Source organism: Lepus europaeus, chromosome 10 (genome assembly GCF_033115175.1).
Source record: "Lepus europaeus isolate LE1 chromosome 10, mLepTim1.pri, whole genome shotgun sequence".
NCBI classification, from domain to species: domain Eukaryota; kingdom Metazoa; phylum Chordata; class Mammalia; order Lagomorpha; family Leporidae; genus Lepus; species Lepus europaeus.
The window spans coordinates 18,021,715-18,028,055 of record NC_084836.1 but is presented as its reverse complement, the minus strand read 5'-3'; the positions used below and the strand labels follow the sequence as shown (position 1 = coordinate 18,028,055).

Genomic DNA, 6,341 nt, shown 5'->3' with positions numbered 1-6,341 from the left:
CCCAAGCAGTAGCAGAGAGCAGGATCGGAAGTGGAGCAGGCAGGACTTGAGCTGGCACCCATATGGGATGCCAGCACTTCAGGCTTTACCCACAGCCACAGTGCTGGCCCTGGAATCACTCCTACCAAGGCATGCATGAATGGGGGAGTTCAATTTGCCTTTGTCTATGAAGATTAGCGTTTTTGCAATATAACATGGATACTGCCCAAATAAATATTTAGACTCCCAGCCATGTTCTTAGGAATGATAAGAACTGTCAAATTCCTGCTGTCAGTGACAATGATGGTATTTATTTTCAATGCAGATGAAAAGTTTGCTCGGAATTCTCATTTGGAAGGATGGAAAGAATAAGTTATGTAATGGAATTAGAACAGACAAGAGTATTTCATTTCCGGGGTGACAGTGATCCAAATTGGGTTCCTGCTTCATCACAGACTGATGGTAGTTGTCAGGAGTTCTTTTCCTTGGAAATCAAGAAACTGTAAGAAAGAGAAGCTAAGATACCTAAGTTAAGAGAGAAAAAGAGCACTAGAATTAATCATTTCATAGAATAGGGTTTTAGATGGGAATCCTGGAAGGAAATTCTGCAGAAGCTTATATGAGTAGCACACATCTTCGTCATCATCTTCTGTACCTCTGTCTAAGTTTGGATTCTCCAAGAAGGAGATTCTGAGAAAACAGCTCCAGATCAATTAGTTTATTTGGGAATGAAAGGTAGTAAAGTAGAAAAGAGATGTAGGGAAAGAAAGGCAATGCAATCTTGTATCACATAACAATGCTTTGCCCAATGATGGACCACATATATAGTGATGGTCTTATAAGATTACAAAGCAGCTGAAAAATCCCTGTCATATAGTGATCACAGTCATTATAATGTCACAGTGCAACTTATTATTCATGTGTCTGTGATGATGATGGTGTAAACATATCTACTGCACTTCTAGTCATATAAAACTATAGCACATATATGCTGGTACAATTATATGCACTATATAATACTTGATGGTTTTAATAAATAACTGTTATGATTTATGTACCACTGTACTTTTATGGATAATTTAAGAGATACTCTTTCTATGTATAAAAATGTGATCATAAAACAGAATGCCACGTCACACTGGCAGCAACCTCATGTATCTTATGCTTATGGCATCTCTTGATTGCATCAAGGTGCTACACCGAGTGACTGACCTATATCATATAGGTATATATCACACTATGTGATGTTCACACAATGATGAAATCTCCTAATGATGTATATCTCAGATAATATGCTCATTGTTTTTAAAAACGATGTGTTTATTTGAAAGACAGTGTTACAAAAAGAGAAGGAAAGACAGAGAGACAAAGAGAGAGGAGAGAGAGAGAGAGAATCTTCCATTCACTGGCTCACTCCCCAGATGGGTGCAGTGACCAGGCTGGGCCAATCCAAAGGTGGGAGCCAGGAGCTTATTTCAGGTCTCCCACATGGGGTCAGGAGCCCAAGCACTTGAGACATCTTATGCTGCTTTTCCAGGCACATTAACAGGGAGCTGGATCAGAAGTGGAGAAGCCGGGACTCAAACCAATGCCCATATGGGATGCTGATGCTACAGGCCATGGCTTAACCCACTCTGCCACTGTGCCAGCCCCCATATGCCCATTATTAAACAATGCACAACTATAATGAAATGGTGTGTTATTGGAAAGTTATTATTGTAAGCAATCGAGTTTAAGTTCACTGGAAAACTTGAAGAGCCAATAGGAGAAAAACATTTACAAACCACACTGGTCGGCTGGTGCCGCGGCTCACTAGGCTAATCCTCCGCCTTGCGGCGCCGGCACACCGGGTTCTAGTCCCAGTCGAGGCACCGATCCTGTCCCGGTTGCCCCTCTTCCAGGCCAGCTCTCTGCTGTAGCCAGGGAGTGCAGTGGAGGATGGCCCAAGTGCTTGGGCCCTGCACCCTATGGGAGACCAGGAGAAGCACCTGGCTCCTGCCATCGGATCAGCGTGGTGTGCCGGCTGCAGTGCGCCTACCGCAGCGGCCATTGGAGGGTGAACCAACAGCAAAAGGAAGACCTTTCTCTCTGTCTCTCTCTCACTGTCCACTCTGCCTGTCAAAAAAAAAAAAAAAAACACACACTGGTCAATGGCAGAGGATGACAGGAGGGATTATTTTGGTCTGTCACCAGGGCAGATACAGTATCTCACAATCCAAATACAACTTTGTTAAAAAAGATTTATTAGGCCAGCACCACGGCTCACTTGGCTAATCCTCCACCTGCAGTGCTGGCACCATGGGTTCTAGTCCCGGTTAGGGCACTGGATTCTGTCCTGGTTGCTCCTCTTCCAGTTCAGCTCTCTGCTGTGGCCCAGGAAGGCAGTGGAGGATGGCCCAAGTGCTTGAGCCCTGAAGCCGCTTGGGAGACCAGGAGGAAGCACCTGACTCCTGGCTTCGGATTGGCACAGCGTGCTGGCTGTAGCCATTTGGGGGGTGAACCAACAGAAGGAAGATCTTTCTCTCTGTTTCTCTCTCTCTCTCTCTCACTGTCTAACTCTGCCTGTCAAAAATAAAGATTTATTTATTTATTCAAAAGGCAGCGCTAGAGAGATGCAGAGGGAGAGAGAGAGAGAGAGAGAGAGAGAGAGAGAGAGAGAGAGAGAGAAAGGTCTTCTATCTGCTGGACCACTTCCCAAATGGCCACAATGGCCAGAGCTGTGCTGATCTGAAATTCAGAATCTTCTTGTAAGCAGCCGAAAGTAATCTGAAAAATGGTTCACAACTCACTTGACCCAGACAACCACACAAAATCATGCAAATCAAAAGGTTCAAATCTTTGTTTACATTTTAAAACCACTCAAGAAATTGCCCAGGTCATCAAGGTTGTGCATATCCAAAAAGCCACCAAATACCTGAAAGATGTCACGTTAAAGAAGCAATGTGTGTCATTCCATCGTTACAATGGTGGAGTTGGTGGGTGTGCCCAGGCCAGACAGTGGAGATGGATGCAGGATTGGTGGCCCAAAAAGAGTGCTGAGTTTCTATTGCACATGCTTAAAAATGCAGAAAGTAATGCTGAGCTGAAGGGATTGGATGTAGATTCTCTGTTCAGTGAACAAAGTACCTAGGATGTGTCACCATACTTACAAAGCTCATGTTGGATTTACCCACACATGAGCTTCCGGTGCCATAACGAGGTGATCCTCACTGAAAAGGAACAAATTGTTTCTAAACCAGAAGGGGAGGTAGCACAGAAGAAAAAGATACACCAGAAGAAACTAAAGAAGCAAAAACTTATGACTTGGGAATAAATTCAGTATGAAATAAATGCAAATTAAAAGAAAAGAAGAGAAGAGAAGAGAAATTTAGGAGCAGACAGTTGGAAGTCAGCCATCTTGCAGTGCAAGGAATGGGGCAGGGGTGGGAGTGGGGCATTGACAGAATTTGAAGTGAGAAACAAGACATAGCTAACACTTAATGTTTACTTAGAATTCATTTAATTACCACAGCTATCACATAAATGGGCATTATTACTGCTGGTATTTTGTAGTTCAAAAAAAATGTACATAAAGGTAACAGAATTGTTCATGTGGAAATTTCTGGTGATTGGTAGACCTAGAAGTTGAATCCAGGGTGCCTGAGTATAAAATCCAACCTGTTACTCCACCTAAGTATACAGATTGTAGCTTTAGGCTTCTTAATCTACTCTTGCTTCTCCAATCCCATCTGTCTTGTCCATGCTGGATATTTTTATCCATAAAAAAAAAATCCAACTTACTTCTAACAGGTTTTTCCTGCCCCTTGATTTGCATTTTTCCAGGCAGAGTAGTGACAATATCTACTGACACATGACACTCTCCTAAGCTGTTTCCAGATTTATCTTAATACTCTCATCAAACCTGTGAGGTAAACATTATTACAGTCCCACCTTACTGATGAGGAAGCAAAACCATAGAGGATCATTAACTTCCCTGGGGCCAGATCCTCAGCAAATGGAGAAACCACAACACAGACTCACTTCTACTCCTTGGCTTAATCACTGCACTCTGCTCTTTTTTTTTTAATCAGAAAAATTTAAAAGAGGAGTGGATGTGGCACTTGGTAATTCCAAGAAATATCTTTAAAAGGAGATAAGGATTGTAAGAATATCTAAACCAGGGAAGTGGCAAATTTCATCTCTACTCTCATTTTGATGTAGAAAGTCTGAGTAGGTAAATAAAACAATCTCTCTCTCTCTCTCTCTCTCTCTCTCTCTCTCTGTGTGTGTGTGTGTGTGTGTGTTTGTCTATCTCTCCCTCATTAACTTGAACATCTCTGAGCCCTTGTTTTAATACTTCAATAAACAGAATAACACTGGACTTAGGACTATTACATTCATGTAAACTTCCACCTAGGATGAAGCACCCTTGACTTTGGAAGCAGATCTGAATCATCGATGGTGAATCTTTGTCTCACAGAACTGAAACAGAGACATATATCATTAATTGTCAGCCTCAGGAACTCTTTTTTTATTTGTGATTCCAAGAAATATTGAATCAAAGAAAATTAAAAACAGGAAAACAAGATCCAACCACCTTTAATCAGATTATTTTTCTTCTCTTTAAAATAGTGTCTTAGTCCAATATCATAGACTAGGTAAGTTATAAAGAAAAACGCTGATTTGGTCTCACAGTTCTGATTCCAGGTAAAAAGGTTGCATCTGGTGGTGTTCTTCTTACTTGAGAGTCCTGAAGTGGTACAGGGTGTAATGTGGCAAGAGAGGAGCTGGTTTTTATAGTATTCCCAGTCTTGAATAACTAATTAACCTATTAACTACATTCATGGAATAAGACATTCAGGAGGATAGAACCTTATCATGTCTTAAAGGTCCCATTTAGTTTCTTTCTTTCTTTCTTTCTTTCTTTCTTTCTTTCTTTCTTTCTTTTTTTTTTCTTTTTTTTTTTTTTGACAGGCAGAGTGAACAGTGAGAGAGAGAGAGCCAAAGAGAAAGGTCTTTCTTTGCCGTTGGTTCACCCTCCAATGGCCGCCACGGCCAGCGCACCGCGCTGATCCAAAGGCAGGAGCCAGGTGCTTCTCCTGGTCTCCCATGGGGTGCAGGGCCCAAGTACTTGGGCCATCCTCCACTGCACTCCCTGGCCTGGAAGAGGGGCAACCAGGACAGAATCCGGCACCCTGACTGGGACTAGAACCTGGTGTGCCAGCGCCGCTAGGCAGAGGATTAGCCTGTTGAGCCGCGGCACCAGCCTCTCTTTTTAATATCTTATAATAGGGATTAAATTTCAACCTGAATTTTGGAGAGGACAAGTCATATTCAAATCATAGAAAACATTATGTAAAGTAAAGAAAGAACAGTCTCTGACTTTACTTGAATCCCCTCCTTGACAATCCTTATTTCTTTGTGTGATCATACAAATATACATAGATACCATGCATGCACACATATACCATTAGTAGTTGTTTAAAGAAATGAAAATGTGATCATGGCTTTTCTTTCACTTACCAATGCCTCCTAGACTCCCTAAATCAGTATTTACAATTATATCTCATTTTAGTTTGACCTCCTGTACAATATTCCGTAAAATATAATTTATCTGTACATTCTTATACTGATGGAGGATATTTGACTTGCTACAAAATATGTTATTAAAAAAATTCAAGCAAAGATCATGCTAGCATAATTTTCCCACTCCCTAGTTGTCACAAACATGAAAATGTCAGATGGTTTGGATTTTCTCCCCTTGAACTAAGTAGGGAAAGACTGAGTGTTTAGATTTTAGATTTCCAGATTTCCTCCCACAAACACTTCCTGCTTTGAGTGTAGTTTAGATACCCACAACCAGTAGCATTTATTAAAATTCTGTCTCCTTAGTGGCAATAGCATTTTAGTAGCCCCATTCTAATACCCATCTCCACCAAAAAGATAACTTGATGGGCATCTTTCCCCCATCCTTTCTCCAGCCTTTCACCCAAAACATTGTTTTCAAGGCTAGCCTTGAGTTTATTCACGTTCACAAAGATCAAAGACTTATAATCTGTTCCTTAGATGAATTGAAATATAGCTCTTAGGCCTCCCCTTCCCACTGCCCACACTCCAAGAAGGTCTAACTCTTTAAATAAGGCTGTATCTTGAAAAGTCTCTACAAGATTGTCTCTACAATCTTGAAGAAACAGCAACACTTCTCTGCTGGTCAACCCCTACACTTATAAAACAAGGGAGCAGAAAAACCAGCTAGAAGCAAAAAGATCTGATGCTCTCATCTCCTAAGAGAAAGGTAGATACACACACACGCACACACACACACACCTTCTCTGCTCTTTCCATGGGATCTGGGGATTGGCAGATTTGGAAAGAAGGGAAGT

The 6,341-nt window shown here is 41.6% G+C and overlaps 1 pseudogene; it reads left to right on the top strand.

Moving 5' to 3' along the window:
- The first annotated feature begins 2,752 nt into the window (after positions 1-2,752).
- Positions 2,753-3,292, top strand: LOC133767569 (large ribosomal subunit protein uL22-like; annotated as a pseudogene).
- The last annotated feature ends 3,049 nt before the right edge of the window (positions 3,293-6,341 follow it).